This window comes from Papio anubis, chromosome 15, assembly GCF_008728515.1.
Source record: "Papio anubis isolate 15944 chromosome 15, Panubis1.0, whole genome shotgun sequence".
Classification (NCBI taxonomy): domain Eukaryota; kingdom Metazoa; phylum Chordata; class Mammalia; order Primates; family Cercopithecidae; genus Papio; species Papio anubis.
The window spans coordinates 20,684,335-20,702,064 of record NC_044990.1 but is presented as its reverse complement, the minus strand read 5'-3'; the positions used below and the strand labels follow the sequence as shown (position 1 = coordinate 20,702,064).

At 37.7% G+C, this 17,730-nt stretch overlaps 1 protein-coding gene across 2 annotated transcripts in view; it reads right to left on the bottom strand.

Annotated features, from left to right (window-relative positions):
* Nucleotides 1-5,605: 5,605 nt before the first annotated feature.
* The window catches only part of DGKH (diacylglycerol kinase eta), a 216,246-nt gene continuing 204,121 nt past the window's right edge, over nt 5,606-17,730 (bottom strand). For both annotated transcript variants that reach the window (XM_021929569.2, XM_031655799.1), the window contains one exon: nt 5,606-6,121. The gene's annotated coding sequence lies outside the window, so the exon portion shown is untranslated. The remainder of the gene's footprint in view (nt 6,122-17,730) is intronic.

Here is a 17,730-nt window from a genome sequence, read left to right as displayed (position 1 = left end):
TTGCTTCTAGACTACAAACCTGTATAGCATGTTAGTGTACTGAATACTGTAGGCAATTGTAACAAAATGGTATTTGTGTATCTAAACATATCTAAACAGAGAAAAGGTACAGTAAATATATAAGACACCTACAGTAAAAACATAAAATACATAATATAAATATATATTATATATTATAAATATTATATAAGTAATATAGATCATACAAATTATTATATTATTAAAATTATAATTTTTAATATTTATATTAGTTAAATAATATAATTTAAATACCTATTAAATAATTGTTTATATAAATATATTTGTATTATTTAATTAGAAATTATATATAAATTAGATATTATACTATATGTATATCATTTGTATAATATATAATATAATATAACATAATATATATTATATATATATACTTTTTAGACAGAGTCTCGCTTTGTCACCCAGGCTGGAGTGCAGTGGCACAATTTCAGGTCACTGCAACCTCCACCTCCCAGGTTCAGGTGATTCTCCTGCCTCAGCCTCCCGAGTAGCTGGGATTACAGGCATGTGCCACCAAGTCCAGCTAATTTTTGTATTTTTGGTACAGACAGGGCTTCACTGTATTGGCCAGGCTGGTCTCGAACTCCTGGCCTCAAGTGATATGCCCACCTTGGCCTCCCAAAGTGCTGGGATTACAGGCTAAAGGTACATCTGTATAGGACACTTACGAATGGAGCTTATGGGACTGGAAGTTGCCCTGGGTGAGTCAGTGAGTGAATGGTGAGTGAATGTGAAGGTTTAGGGCATTACTTTACACTACTGTAGTCTTTATAAACACTGTACACAGGCTACACTGAATTTATTAAAATATTTTTCTTTCTTCAATAATAAGTATTAGCTTACTGAAACATTTTTGCTTTGTAAACTTCAACTTTTTGACTTTTGTACTAACAGATTAAAACACAAACATACAGTTATGCAAAAGCTTTTTCTTTCTTTATATCCTTAATCCATAAGCATTTTTCTATTACAATTTTTTTTACCTTTTTTACTTTTTAAACTTTTTAAAAAAAACCTAAACCACAAAACACGTTAACCTAGGCCTACACAGTTTCAGGATCATCAGTACCACTGTCTTCTACCTCCACATTTTGTCCCACTGGAAGGTCTTCAGAACAAAACCATGCAGGAAGCTGTCATCTCCTATGATAACAATGCCTCCTGAAGGACTTGCCTGAGGCTGTTTTACAGTTAACTTTTTTTTCTTTCAATAAGTAGAAGGAGTACACTCTAGCATAATGATAAAAAGTGTAGAGCCAAGCACAGTGGCTCATGCCTGTAATCCCAGCACTTTGGGAGGCCAAGACGGGCGGATTGCTTGAGATTAGGAGTTTGAAACCAGCCTGGCAAACATGGTGAAACCCCATCTCTACTAAAAATACAAAAATTAGCAGGGCATGGTGGCGCACGCTTGTAGTCCCAGCTACTCAGGAGGCTGAGGCAGGAGGATTGTTTGAACCCAGGAGGCAGAGGTTGCAGTGAGTCGAGATCATGCCATTGTATTCCAGTGTGGACAACAGAGCAGGACTCTGTCTCAAAAAAAAAAAAAGTATATGTAGTGTAGGAAATATATAAACCAATCAGTAACATAGTCATTTGCTATCATTGTTAAGTATTATGTATTGTATGTAATTGTGTGTGTTATGTGGTCCTTTAATATGACTGGGAGCACAGTAGGTTTGTTTACACCACAAACATGAGAGTAGTGTGTTGTATTACAATGTTGTGATGGCTATGAGGTAACTAGGTGACAGGAACGTTTCAGCTCCATTACAATCTTGTGGGACCTCTGATATCTATGTGGTCCCATATGTGGTCCACTGTTACCTGAAACACCGTTACGAAGCACATGACTGCATGTGTGTGTATATATACACACACATTCGTATATATTTATGTATATTGGGGAAAATGTATTTCTCACCATGGGGAGCAGTCAAAAAAAAAGCTTAAAACAAATTAAATGAGATCTCAGATCGCTTTCATTTGTGGCCTTCCTCTAAGTTGTGGGGGTGCTACAGCAGCATGGATTAGGGTGCGAGGGAGGCCTGTGTGGGAGAGAAACTATGCCGAAAGCTTTACCTGACTCACTGTGGTTCTTGGGCTGCCTTTGACTTGATAAGTCAGTATCACTCCTCTAAGAAAGGGTAGTGCTCCAATGTCCACATTCATCCAAAACGTCATTGCTAGAAGTAGAACCAATCCAAGGGTGTGAGGGTGTTTCAGGTAATGGGGCTAATAACAAACTCACGGGGTTGGTATAAGGATTCAATGTAGATATAGTACCTCAAACTAAGAAGTGTTATACACGGCTATGACACTATATTTTTGTCTGTATTCTCTCTCTCTCTCTTTTTTTTTTAATAGAGATGAGGACTCGCTATGTTGCCCGGGTTGGTCTCAAACTACTCCTGGGCTCAAGCGATCCTTCTCCCTTGGCCTCCCAAACTGTAGGGATTACAGGTGTGAGCCACCACACCCAGCCTTGTAGTCTCTCATTCTTGTGGCTGGTACCACCATCCCAGGCTTGCTTTGGGACAAGCTCCATTATGTTGCCAACCATACCACCAATTGTTACATTTTGTGAATGTACTGGTGGTGGTGGCACAAGAACTAAAGGAAACAAACACCAAGGCCACAGTAGGACAGGAAAGATAGGGCTCAGATCCTTGGATTGCTTGGATGACTCTTGATTTCCACATCAGAAAAATCTATTGTATTTAGGTTTCCTGGTGAAAATTCTAACTTGCTAGTACAATAACCCGTTAGCTGCCAAGAGTTATGGCTACGTAAACACACTGCTACTTTTTAAAGAATTAGGATATATAATAAAATTAGCATTTTAAAACAAAAGTAATTGAATATGATGATTCAGCTAGCCCTTCAGAATCAGGCAGTGCCTCAGGGTCATGATGTAGATGGCTCATGCCTGTAATCCCAGCACTTTGGGAGGCTGAGGCAGACGGATCATGAGGTCAGGGATTCGAGACCAGCCTGGCCAATATGGTGAAACCCTGTCTCTACTACAATTAAAAAATTAGCTGGGTATGTTGGTGTGTGCCTGTAGGCCTAGCTACTTGGGAGGCTGAGGCAGGAGAATCCCTCGAACCTGGGAGAGGGAGGTTGCAGTGAGCCGAGATCACACCACTGCACTCCAGCCTGGGCGACAGAGTGAGACTCGGTCTCAAAAAAAAGAAAAAAAAAAGGGCATTGGTTAGTAGTGACCTGCTTTTAAAGGGATGACGCTGGATAACCAACTTACTTGAAGTTTAAATTCTGGTTCATTTATTTCCTAATTCGGTTAGGACTCTGCATATTTTGCCTTTACATATGATCAATTGCATTCAATCTATAGTTGAAAGAGACCTCAGGGTGATCTGGTCCTCTGATCTGATGCTTAAATTACTTCTGATTTATTCAACAAATAGATAATATGCACATACCACACACTAAGCTCTATTCCTTGCATTGGGATAGAGTCATGAAAAAAATCCTTTCCCTCATGGAATTCACATTCTCAAGGGTCAACCGTCAAGGGTTGGTAGCCTCTGTCTGAACCTCTCTGTCAAAGGAGATCTCATTTTAGGAGATAATCCAGTACATCTTTAGATATCGGTTTTTGTGGTCAATTTCACTTGCTTGTCTCATTTGGAATTAATGCAAGCCCACTTCTCCATGACAGTCCCTCAGATATCTGAAGGCAGTTCTTAGGTCCAACTTTGTTTCCCACCTCTATCCCCAATCCCTGCCCCTGGATGTTCTCTTTTCCAAGTCAAGAATCCTCCAGTCCCTCAAGCATTCCTTCTGGGTCAGCTTCTTGCTCCACTTTCCTCTGAAGGTGGTAAGATTGTGTATGTTGCTCTTAAGAGTGCCTTGTTAGACTTAGTGCCAACCTACTGGATTATTGTTTCTCAGTGCTAGATACATACCTGACACTCTGCTCAGTGATGCTGGCATTGGGCTCTGCGATCGGCACTGCTGCTTTGCCAGCTGCTTTCCTGCAGAAGGAAAGAGGACTTGCTCTTCCTGTTTTGGTCACTGTTGCTGCCGGTGTCCTAGGGGCACTGGTTCTCACCCTGGCAGAGGCAGCTGGCTTCATTCATTCTCCGGCTTCTTCCTCTAGTATTCCTAGAACCACCATTGGGAGAGCGCCCCCTTCTCAGAGGTCTGAATCCCAGTTCTGTGGGGCTCTTTTTCTAAGTTCCTAAGGATCCTTCTGGATAACTTCATCTTCTCTAAAGGCTTCAGCCCATACGGCAATGACTCTCAGATCTGTATTTCCCTCCCATACCTCTCTCCAACACGATGTATCCCATAGACAGTCAGCTTGAAACCATGACGGCTGAGTCTGAACTTGAATTTCATGCTTCCCTCTTCAGTCATTAGAAACCTGGGATTTGTTGTTTCTTCTCTCCTCCTCACCCATCCACAGCCAATCTCAAGTGCAGGCCATTTACACCTGAGTATTTCTGAGATCTGTTCCCTCCTTTCCATTTCCACAAAAACTGCACTAAAGAAGTCCCTTGCGATTTCTCACCCAAACTTCTTTCATAACCTCTAACCGATCTCCCTGTCCTCTGCTCTCTTCACGTCAATCCCACCAACAGAGGTCACGGATTTGGCCGGGGCTCAAACCCAGTTGCTTAGTTCCGCCCTCGCCTACTCCAGTTCCATCTTTTGTCTCTCCCTTATGTTTCAGCAACAGCATGTTTAACCCTCCATGCTGCTTGCCTGTCTTTACTTGCACTGTCCTCTCTGCCTTTCTCACACACGTACTTCACCTGGCTAACTGATGTAAGATTCGACTTAATGTCCCCTATCCGAAGGTGCCCCTGAACTTTCTCTACCACCACCCTTTCTTTGTCCTCCCCTATACTTGGTGGCATATTTTATCACTGCATGTAACACTCTGTGTTACAATACTCTTTCTTCCTCACCAGACAGTGATTTTAAAGGGCTATTCACAGATCATTACCACTAGAGACAACACTTGTCACGCACTGGGCTTTTAACGAGTGGTTTTTTGGGGAAGGTGAACTTTAAGGAATCATTACTATAAACATAAACCAAATTATGTTCTTACGATCAAGAATGCCTTCACCAGATGCAAGGCTACTCAGCAATAAGAAGAAATGAACTAGCAATACACACGATTTAGATGAATCTCCAGGGAATTACTCTGGAGTGAAAAAAAAATCACATACTGTATGACTCCATTAATGTAATATTCTTGAAATGATAAAAGTATAGATGTGGTTGCCCGGGGTTAAGAAGCGTGTGAGGGCAAGAGGCAAGTAGGTGTGCCTATAAAAGGGAAACATAAGGGATCTGTATTTTGGGTCCTTGTGATGATAGAACTGTTCAGCATCGTGACCTTATGCATCTCAATGTCCTGGTTGTGATACTGTACTACAGGTTTGCAAGATGTTACCTTTGGGGGGGAAATGGGTAAAGGGTACACAAGCTCTCTCTGTATTATTTTTTACAACTGCATGTGGATCTACAATTATCTCAAAATTAAAAGTTTAATTTTAAAAAAGATTTCCCACCAGAAACAACACAGACTTCATACTTTCTTCAAATGCATTCTTTTTATTTGAGAAGGACGATCTCAAGGCAGTGCCCTTTGGGAAAGATGTCTTTCATCATCACGTACATCAGGATCAACCATTACTTTCAGCAAAGTACAAAAATACACACATCAGTGACTTCCGTACAATAAATACATAATCATGCATCCCACAATAAAAGGCACCGAAAACTGGTCACTTAGTAGTCATAAAAATTACTAGCTACATTAACAAAGCCACCCAAATTATCTGTACAAGGAAATGTAACAATATATTCCAAAGGTGAAAACACATAAAACATCTTTAAAATAGTAGGCAATAAATATCTCAATTGTATATATTTTAAAAATTATGCCATTGTAAACAGCATGTAAACAAACAAAACTCACGTTGTCTTACCATTATTAAAAGTAATTAGAGCCAAAGTTATAACCTCTGCTCTGTCAGGTATATTTCACTGGCAAGTGTGCTAAGCAGTTGAAAGTTTCACTCTTTTCTGCAGCAAACAGAGCCCACTGTGTAATAAATAGATAGATATTATCTGCATCTTTCAGACACAAGTGCTTAGTTTCAAAACAGACTACCAAAATGTAGTAAATTCCTAACCATAAATAATACGGCAAGGCTAAATTTAAAATACCTTCTCCAATGTAAGGGACGAAATGAACTATACTGTTGTGTTTTCAGCATGATGATAAACAGGAGGCAAATGATTTCTGGTTATCTTTATCGAAAGATAAAATGAATGTGCTGAATGTCAGGGTAAAGTGTCCAATCTTTTGAGCCTCCTCCTTTTGTGGACCTTGTACAAAGTCGAACAAAGAGTAAAGCTGTATCGCATTAAGAATTTTCTTTTGCTAGAGAACATAAGAAATGGATGATACTTAATACTGATGGGAAACAATGACTTCGAAACATGCCTATCAAACTGTGAATATACATACAAGTAGGCTTTTTCCATACTTACTGACAATAAAGATACAGCTTTTTCCTTCTCATTAAGGAACTCTATTGCCTAACCATCCATAAATATCTACAGAATTTCTTATAACTAAAAATATTTTTGTTTCACCTATATATTAGTGCCTCATGGCAGACAAGTACGAGTAATATTTACTGTATGCTTAGATACGTACACTACCTGTTAAACATTATTACCATCTACTCCTCATTCAAAATAATCAAGGAAACATCAATCCACATCTTCAAATGGAGCCTCTGAAGTACACCAGAAAGCATTACATTTTCCCTTCTACGGTGGGTTTACCATGCACAACTCTTATATATTTCGGTGTGTGTGTCATCAATAGGGTTATATGCCTTCCTAAAATCAACTTTAAATGTGAGTTCACATTCTACAGATCTATCAGTCACTGGGATCACACGTACGGCTGTGGAAAGAGGATTGATGAAATATGTACTTTACAAAACAGTCAAAATTATTGGTGGCTGACACAAAAATATAAAAATTGTAGACATAAAAATGGGATTACCTCTTTATGATAAAATAATTTGGTTAGTTTTTTTGGGTGGAAGGAGACTCCCCTGAAGTAATCTGGAAAAACACTTGGTTTATAATAGTTCTCCTAATACCTTAAACAGACTGTGGAAACATAACTGTGAAAACAAACTTGGACTCTACCAGACAGGAGCTATGTCTTACTTTATTTGTATCCCCGGAATCTAATTGAGTGTCAAGTATACAGCAGGTAGAAAAGTCTATCAAGTGAATGAAGGAACAGGGCATTTCAGTTAATTACAAACATTTTAACTAACTTTTTTTTTTTTTTTTTTGAGACAGAATGTCGCTCTGTTGCCCAGGCTGGAGTATAGTGGTGCAATCGCAGTTCACTGCAACCTCCACTTCCTGGGTTCAAGCGATTCTCCTGCCTCAGCCTCCCAAGTAGCTGGGATTACAGGTGTGCATCGCCATGCCTGGCTAGTTTTTGTATTTTTAGCAGAGACGAGGTTTCACCATGTTGACTGGTCTCAAACTCTTGACCTCAGGTAATCCACCTGCTTCGGCCTCCCAAAGTGCTGGGATTACAGGCGTGAGCCACCATGCCCAGCCCTGATATTTAATTTTAGAAATTATTAACTTGGAAAAGCTTTCTGTTAGCCTTTATGAGTATTTGGTGATATGGTAGAAAGGCTTTATCTAATCCCAAAGAAAAACAGGCCCATAGGTAATAGTTTTTAGTTTTAGTCTTTATATTCTATAGAGGGTGATAATAGTCATAAGCCTTCTTACATTTACATTAAAATAGTAACTCTAAATAACCTGAAATCACACAAACTCAGTCTATTTCCCCTCAGCTGAATATTATTTAAAAATTCCACCATCACTATTGCTTTTGATTCTTTCTGAAGTCTCCTTATTGTCTGTAGGTAACCAGTATATGTATTTATGTGGACTGTATACACTAAATGTCTACAAAAGAGAAAGATGATCTTTAGGGCATATTAACAAATTACAAATACGAGTTTGGCAGTTATGTGAAAATTTCAGAAGCCTCATTTTGAGAAACAAGAATTCAGATTTGCCAATATTTCGGATTTACAGCTAACAGATGATTATTTTTCACAAAACAACTGCTTTTCCTTGCTGTTTATCTTCTGTTGGTTTGCCTGGAGTGCACAAATGCTCATGAATGCACACTTACCTCATGTGGACTTTCATGTGGAATTGTAAGCCTTTGTTTGTGAAAGTACACGAATACAGAGAAGTTTGGGTTTTATATTACCTTCATTCAAAAATATTTATCAAAGTCCTACTATGTGTAGCTAGACACTGAGAATACAAATGGGAAGAGAGAAATTCAGTGGAGGAGACAGGTGTGTGTGTGTGTGTGTGTGTGTGTGTGTGTAATTGAAATGTTATGTTATTTTAACAGAAAAAGTTTCAATCTACTATAGGCATGGAAGAAATATCTGCCTAGGGAAGTCAGGTAGGGCTTCACAGAAAGTTAAATTTGAATTGAGTCTTGAATATGTTCATCTATGGCACGGGATTATGCCAAGACACTAAATTATAAGTAGTTCCAAATTCCTGGATTACAAAAGTCAACAGAGGGAAAGTTGGTGAGGATACTAAAAAGAAAGAGGCAAGGTTATAGGTCCTCTTGCTTAGGACCTCTTGCTATTCTGTAATTTATAGAAAAGAGAGCCTACTTAAGAACTTTTAGCAAATTTGTTTTAGAGAGACCACTCTGGTGGGAAAGAGTGAAAGTAGAAAAACTAGTTGTTGAAAACAACAACAACAACAACAACAACAACAAGAACAACAACAAGAACAACAACAAAAAACCTATGGCAAAAGCAAAGGAGTGAAAAATGGTGAGGGTTTGTATGATGAAGGCCTGAAAGGCAGCAATGAAATCAGCACTTTACTGAAACTAATGAGAAACACAGCATAAAATGAGAATTCAGCTTTTGACATAACCAAAAAATGAAATATGCAACTGCATAAATACTGAAAAAAAATTGATACAGAAAATGCTTTTGCTTACAAAATCCAAAGCCAAGATTAAGATTAAGCATTTGTGTTATTCCATACTTTAGTTTATGAGTTTCTTGGCAGAAGAACCTAATTTGCATAGTGTTGCTAGGAAAACTGTGTCATCTTTCAAAAGCTTTCTGAAAGCTTTTCAAGTAAAAGGAAAGAAAACAAAAGAACTGTTCAAGTTTGCAATTCTCTCATTCTCATAATTATGTATATATTTTTAAAAATGCTGCACAATTATAATCTGTAAACAGAGCATGTTCTAATTAAAATTATAATTAATTTCAATTATACTGAGGTCACCTGTATGTCAGGTCATTATGGGAAGCAAATTCCCAGAAAAACAATTTCTTCCAGTCACTGTACCAAATCATTCTGGATTAATCATTTAGAGATCTATCATCATGAAAATTAAGTTGCATCATTAAGACAAATCAAAATTCCATGGTGATGAACTCCAATCTTTTCCCTGTATCATACGGCATTCCAACATTTTTGGGGCAGTGAGATGCAACAGGAACTCCAAATTATCCTATTATACTATAATAAATACTAGATTTAGCAAAGAAACCTTTAGGTCAAGAATCAGATAGTGACGGAATTCAAATGTCATGTAAAGATCAAGCCATCGTTCCCTCACTCTCATGTATAACTAATATAATGATTTTAACTAGGTTATTCTACTTTCTAATTTAATTCCCTTAGTCATACCCAGAGTTCCATTAATTAATAAAGACGATCTCTAGTTGAGTTTCTTTATGGGGAGTTTTGAAAGTACTCTGCATGAAAGAACACCATGCCACAGTCAGAGAACGCAGTCAGGGATCCATGCTCTGCATCAAACATTCAGAACTCAGTACAGAGAAAGGAATATCACATACTCCATCTTTTTAACTACTGGTTTAAAGAGACATTTTCCTCTTTGGGGAGTTAAACTAAGAAAAGATATGAAGGATTTAACTTAAATATATTCACATCTATAACATTGTTGTTTGGCTTAAGTATAGAAAAATTTTTGAAGATGTTAGAAGTGAGTTTTGGCCTATCCTAAAATGATTAATATGAACATGTAATACAACAAAGGAAAATACCCGTAATCTACTCTGGTACAAATGCTATTAATTTTAACTTTACTTTCATTTTTAAATTGAACATCAGGGATATCAATTTGAACTTCTAATTTCCGTGCTATAGTCTGGGAAGCCTTTATTTATATCTAAAATGACAGTGGGAAAGAAACTGTAAAATTAGGTGTGATTCATACTTATATAATTCCTTTTTTAAAAGAAACGTTACCAAGTACTAACAACTGATAATACTGTGTGCCATTTCTAACTGGGAACACCAAGTCACCAAAACAAAACCTGTAGAGAGGACACAATGAGCCAATGCCATCAGTTACAGAACTTGATAAACCTAAACCATATTCCCATCTCTAGGTATTGTGAATTTTAATAATTGTTTTGTTGTTTCAGTGAAAGGAAAAAACCCATTTAGCAATTGTCATTGCTAATGCATTTCAAGGCTTAGCACGTTTAAGAAAATCTCCTTGGTCTGCAGGGTATGGTCTGATCCACATTTACTGGTGTTTTTCTATAGAACCAGCTAAGCGTGTCTGGCTAGTTCTCCAGACGTCAATCACTGAGATGAGAAAGCACAGATATTTGCCCCATATCACAAACCCTTGTGTGGACTCCATCAAATGTCCTGAATGATTAGATCATCTGAACTACCTTCTCACTGACTTCTAAATTTCAACAGTGGGATGTGCTTCCTGAATTCACTAGTTATGCTAAGATCTAGATACAGTCTCGGACTTCATCAATGTGGTATTTTTTGTTTTGTGGGGGTGTGCTCAGCACACTATATAGCACACGTGTGCTTTGTGTTTCTATATAAATAGTTTCAAACTATTTGTTCCCAAATCTTTGCCAAAAATCACCAACTTAAGTTCCTTTTTCCTGTAATTTCCATGTAATTTCTCTCACCGGTTTTCTTTTTTCCCACCTCCAGTAACTGCTTGTGCAACAGTAAAATTAATATACAACTCTTTGCCTTTAAAATTAGAGTAAATTAATTATTAGTCTCCTATGAGTTCTTAAATAGCACACAATACATCAACTGCTAACACTGTAACATAGAAGAAAACAAAGTTAGGGCTTATTAAAGCAATTTTCTTTGGTAAACCCATGCTTCACATTAAATCAAAACAGGTATTTTTTTCCTTCCTTGAAAACATGTGTTTTATTCTGTGTGGTATGTTGTGCGATTATGTTTTAAATTTTTAGTTTTTTAAACAGTTAAACTAAGAGTAATTTTAAGTAGAAATAATTCAAACAATTAAAGTCTCACTGACTAGACAGAAACAATTATCCATAATGGTTACTATCCCAGAACCAAATGCAAACATATGGTAAAAATATCCACCCTGGAACCAACAACTGCTAGATATGTGATATTTTGGGGGGTTCAAAATTCTTTTTCTTCCCCAAGACAAGAATCTCGCTCTGTCGCTCAGGCTGGAGTACAGTGGCGAGATCTTGACTCAATGCAACCTCCACCTTCTGGGTTCAAGCGATTCTCCTGCCTCAGCCTCCTGAGTAGCTGGGATTACAGGCACCCACCACCACGCCTGGCTAATTTTTGTATTCTGTTGGCCAGGCTGGTCTGGAACTCCTGACCTCAGGTGATCTACCTCCCTCAGCTTTCCAAAGTGCTGGGATTACAAGCCTGAGCCACGGCGCTCAGCCGGGGTTCAAGATTCCTAACGTTCATTTGAATGTCATATTGGCAGTACAATCACTATCTCTTTTCAACTAAAACTGAGAATTAGCTACAGAAAATAAGTTGTGACATGAAGATAAAATACATATTGGCAAAATATAACACACTGAATCCCTTGGCTACATTAAATCCTTAATATTGGTGATTTCATTTAGGCTTTATATTTTAAAAAAATATTTATTTTAAACATGAAACTTATTTTTTTTAACAAGGTGTCTATTACTATTCCGCTATCTATGATGGTAAAGAATACAGTTTTTTAAAAGGAAAATAGTTGGGCATCTGTTTGACAGAAATGAGTACTTCAAGTACATAAGGAAATCATCAACAGAACTATATACTCTAAGCAACAGCAGTAAAAAGGAAAAGAGCTAGAATATGTATTTCAGATAAAGATTAAATTTCACAATATAATAAATAAATGCACCGATTTATACAACTTGTGAAAACCTTCTGATGATTACAAGTAATACTGTCTGTTACTGACTTTGCTGATACCAGCACTGCCTCACATAGAGAAATTCAAAGGTAAAATTCTTGTCCCTAATGCCACAAAATATACAAAGCTTTTATATTTGTTATTAAATATTTTATCTGCCAAAAATCCTGCAAACTAAAATACATCTTGGCAGTTTGAATAGCCAGCATAATTATTTTGATATAAAAAGATAAGAAAAATTTTAATATGAAAATTAATAACAGCAAAAGGAGAAACCTGTTGTATAAATACACATTTTAACATAAAAGTGAGACTTACTATCTCACTTAAGAGGAAGAAAAACATTCGATACAATTTACTTGAAGATTTGAAAATAATTATATTTTCCCAGCTCTAGATAAATATATTACTTGAATTTACTAGTCATCTTCAATATACAATATATAACGCGCAAAACTGGGAATGTTACAATACCAAAACCTTTCACAGCACTAGTTACCAGTTACCAGAACTGTAAGAAATATTTAGCTACATATCAGCTTAATACTTGGTATACAGAAAGAGATATGGCTAAGCTGTGGGAAACAATAGTGCAATCAAACATTAAGGACCACAAAATATATTCTTTTTCCTTTTTAGTTTGTATTATATAACTGCATTATCCTACCTTAATGGCATTATTAACTGAGTATGAAACTTCTTTATTTTAATGCATTTTAAAAGTAACCCTTCTTTTTAGGTTTGGTTGATTTACTTTTGAAATGCAGTTCCTATGAAATACCCAGACTATTTATAAAATCCTATGCAATGAATAACTTGTAGCTAAAATGAAATATTTTATGTGAAGTTTTTAATAACTTTTAAGTAGTAGCTTGGTTTTCATTTTTCCAAAACTTGGAAGTGCATAAACAACTAAGAGAGTATATAAATAATGTAAATAGAATATCTTAGTTACATGGAGGGAATTAATCTGTTCACCTATATTATGTAACATGGAGTTTATCATGAACAGAGTTTAACAGTCTCAGTCTGAGTTACCCTGTTAAACTTCTTTTCCTAAAAATATCAGAAATAATTATACAAATAGGTACAGTCCAGCTGTCTTTGATCTCTGTTCTCTACAATGATAAAACTTTATAGTTTTTCTTCTAACATAAATATCTCCAAACAAAACTTGGAAAAAAATAATGAGAAAATAAAATAAGAAACAATTAACACTTTGTGTATTATAAAAACCAATAATCATCACGTTTTAAAAATTGCAGTTACTTCTTAGGAAGGCCTCCTATTACAAAGGCATCATATTACTGACTTGACACAGAGATTGCTATACAAAAGTCAATCAGGGGATGCCACAGAAGAGACAAGCCCCAGGCGTCCTGGCACTGGGGCAGGCAGTGAGAGGAGAGAAACCCATGGTAACCAAGTGCTGTGAGGACTGCTCTGGGAGGCTACTCTATTGGCTAACAATTACTAGTGGAGGAATTTTCACTTCTCACTCTTCATTTCAGCTGATCTAAAGAATTTGGTGTTTCAAAACTGCCATTTGTATTACCAAACTTCAAACCCACTGTCTTATCCAACTTACATCTGAGACACAGGATGAGTTAGTTGCAGTGGGGCATAGAGGGGGCGGACAGGAGAGATCCTAGATGTCAGGGTCAAGAGATGCATTGTTCTTATAGCTTAATTAAGGGCTATATCCTTAAAGAATTCATATCCATAGAGCATGAAAGTCCACTATGTTGACAGCCCAGTTGGAAATAAAAGATGTTTTACTTTAGAAGTGCTGCATAGTGGCAGCCCCTATAACTTTCTAAGTTATAGCTCTGCATGAATATTTTCTTCCTTGATTCCTGTTAAAAATAAGTTCCATGAAGACAAAAATATTGTCCTCATTATTAATAAAAATTAGCTAAAGCATCTCTAGGCAATTGTGTTTTGGTACATTATATCAATATGTAAAAGTTACTAAGCGAAGGATTCCTGACAATAAGTCTCATTGGGAAAAATCTTATTATAGAATTGAATAAATTGTTATTTGGGGGTCAAGAACATGAAATATTGTTTTTCAGGCACTATTTTAAGGAATTACTAACCATGTGACCATCAAGATAAGTAAGCATAAGGAACGCAGATCTAAATCTAGCAAAGCAAGCCTTTTTACAGGGCTTAAATGACATTCACTTTACTTGGAATCATTTTGGTTCATTCCTTTTTCTTTCTTTTTTTGCATGCCTAACCGTTCATTCACTGTGTGTGTGCTGCTATGCGTCCTCATGCATGAGCTATGTCAACAACAATAATCTACTGATAAGAGAACATGAAAATGTACAAGTTGTAGGAGACTAACATGGTTTTAACTTATCTCAGTACGTATTTTTCTGAAATGTTCCCTGTGATTAAGTTGTGAACAAATGAACATGCCACATGTCAACAAACTGAGCAAACGTGGATTGTTAGTGACTTAGTGGTGGAGGGAGGGCTAGAGAAAGGCCAGCTGTGTTGGTCCGCCAATCTCCTGTGTCCCACTTTGGTTACCAAAATACAACCACTGGTAGGGAGGGCTCATCTAGAACCAGAGTGAGGAATAAGGATTGAGAATAAAACTCAGCAAGGATGATGAATGAGTTTCAGCTCATTGCTGAGATTAGCTGAAGAATGAATAGGAAACAGTGGATGAAGGAACAAGCTATTCCAGGGACCTTTTGAAGCCCTTGGACCTCACGTCCCTTATAGCTAAGGAAGGATAAAATGGATGTAGGCCAGTGCTAATCATTTGAGAAATTTTGCTAAAGGAAGATTTTGATTCAGTCGATATGAAGTGGACCTGAAATTCTGCATTTCTGTAAGCTCTCAGGCTGCTGCCCCATGGATCACATTTTGAGTAGCAATGATCTACACCAGAGCTGTCCAATAGAATTTCTGCAGTGATGGAAATTTTCTACATCTGTACTGTCCACTGTGGTTACTGAACACTTGAAATGTAGTTGGTACAACTGAGAAATGGAATTTCTAATTAAGTTAATTTTTTTAAAGAGTAGGGGTCTTGCTCTGCTGCCCAGGCTGGAGGGCAGTAGCATGACCATGGCTCACTGCAGCCTTGAACTCCTGGGCTCAAGCAATCCTCCCACCTCAGCCTTCAGAGTAGCTGGGACTACAGGCACATGCCACCATGCCTAGCTAGTTAAAAAAAATTTTTTTTCAGAGACAGGGTCTCACTATGTTGCCCAGTCTGGTCTCAAACTCCTGGCCTCAAGCCATCCTCCCGCCTCAGCCTCCCGAGTCACCGGGATTACAGGCGTGTGCCACTGTGCCTGGCTTAATGAAATTCCATTTAAATTTAGATAGCCACATGTAGCTAAAATATCAGATAGGATAGATCTAGATATTCATGGGTCATTTCTTGTCAGTAAGAACAATATACATCACAGCCCCAAATGATCTAATCCATCAATTCATTTAGATTATCTAGCAAGTATCCTTTTATATAATGCCAGCTGTAAAATTAGTGTCTTTAAATTGTTGTCTTCCTAACACTTAAATGTATGCTTAAGCGAGAAATGAAAGTGGTCATTTTGTAGTGGATTAATTGATGGGGAAAGGAAAGCAGAAAGCAGTGAGAATTTCAGCAACCATGACTGCATTGGGCATTGCGAAAATGAAGAGCCAGAATGTAGGAAAGAAACTCAGAAAGGGAGGTGAAGAGACCCTAAAGAGAAATACTGCATACTCAGGAATTTTATTTAGGTCTGATTCTGTCCCTTTACCTCCTTTAAAAGCAAGTTCTTCCTCAGGAAATGGAACTGAAAGAAAATATATTCTGGCTGATGCCCTCCCCTTCCCTGACCTCCCACCAGCCCCCATCCTCCAGGTGAAGGAGAGCCTATCCGGGAGAAGAGCTGACAATTCCAGCCATTACAGTCACTGCAGTCAGGTGCAGGTGGGAACTTCTGACCCCAGCTCATGCATGGATCAAAGCACAGAGGCCCCATCCCACTCCCCAAAGCTGTGATCCGATCCCGTGGAGAAGCTCTTCCCTACTTTTTTTTTTTTTTTTTGGTAATCGCATCTACTACAAAAAGAAGAATTATTTATGATACTGACAGGGGCCTAAGGAGGCTCTGAAGACCTCCTTCTGGAAACAGGTGTCAGTGAAGTCATTTAGGCCCTGCACAGCCATGCAGAGACAAAGCATATAGAGAAAATTGCTCTCATTTAACAAAAAGTATATCCAAATTGTCATTTTATAGAATTTCCCCCATCCAAAGCCATTTGCAGGAAAATTCTGGCTAATTAAGGATTCCATTAAGAGACTCAGGCTCTACCAACTGAGCCAGCCAGAAATGTACTGTAGGATTCCATTAACTGAGACTTTACAGCATATACAAAAGATGTTACCTGCGAGTGAAAAGACCACCGAACAAACCAACAAAATTCAATCCTTCACATCACACTCTTAAATTTGGGACACGTCATAAGCTAGACTCTTTTCTATTAGCAAAGGGGGATTAGGGGTGAAAATCAATATAGCTATTTATATTAATACATTCTTTATGCTAGAGTTCTTCCCCTTCTTGCCCTCACTTTTCCTTTTTTTAGTAGAGATGGACAGAGATCTGTAATGTCAGAGAGTAGAGATGGACAGAGATCTGTAATGTCAGAGAGTTCTGGGAACCTGGTACCTCTGTTAGGTTGCACAGGAAAGTGTTTACAGAACAGCACTTAGGTGGGACTATCAGAGGGGCTGAAAAAGGAGACCTCTGACTTCATAAGTGCAGATATAATTAGAAAAACTGAGTAATTCATGACTATTTTTTTTTTTTTTTGAGATGGAGTCTTGCTCTGTCACCCAGGCTAGAGAGCAGTGGTGTGATCTCAGCTCACTGCAATCTCCATCTCCTGGGTTCAAGCAATTCTCCTGCCTCAGCCTCCTGAGTAGCTGGGATTACAGGTGCCCACCACCACATCCGGCTATTTTTTGTATTTTCAGTAGAGATGGGGTTTCACTATACTGGTCAGGCTGGTCTTGCACTCCTGACCTCAGATTATCTACCCACCTCAGCCTCCCAAAGTGGTGGGATTACATGCATGAGCCACAGCGCCCAGTCTCATGACTCTTTTTAAACTACTTGATATAACTGTCTTTGGAAAATTTCCATTTATTTACAACTTAGGTAAAATATATAGTCAGACATACTTGGTCAGGAATCCCTCAGGGTCATTTATTTTAAAGACATCAAAATTTTGTGATTTTTACTAGTAGTTAAATACCCAAGTTATAAACAAGAGTAAAGTGTCAAACAGTTAAACTCCTTTGATATAATTAAATAATATGCCTGACAATAGTTCATTTTAAATGCTCGCCTATTAGTATTTCTCTTTAAACACTGGGAAAT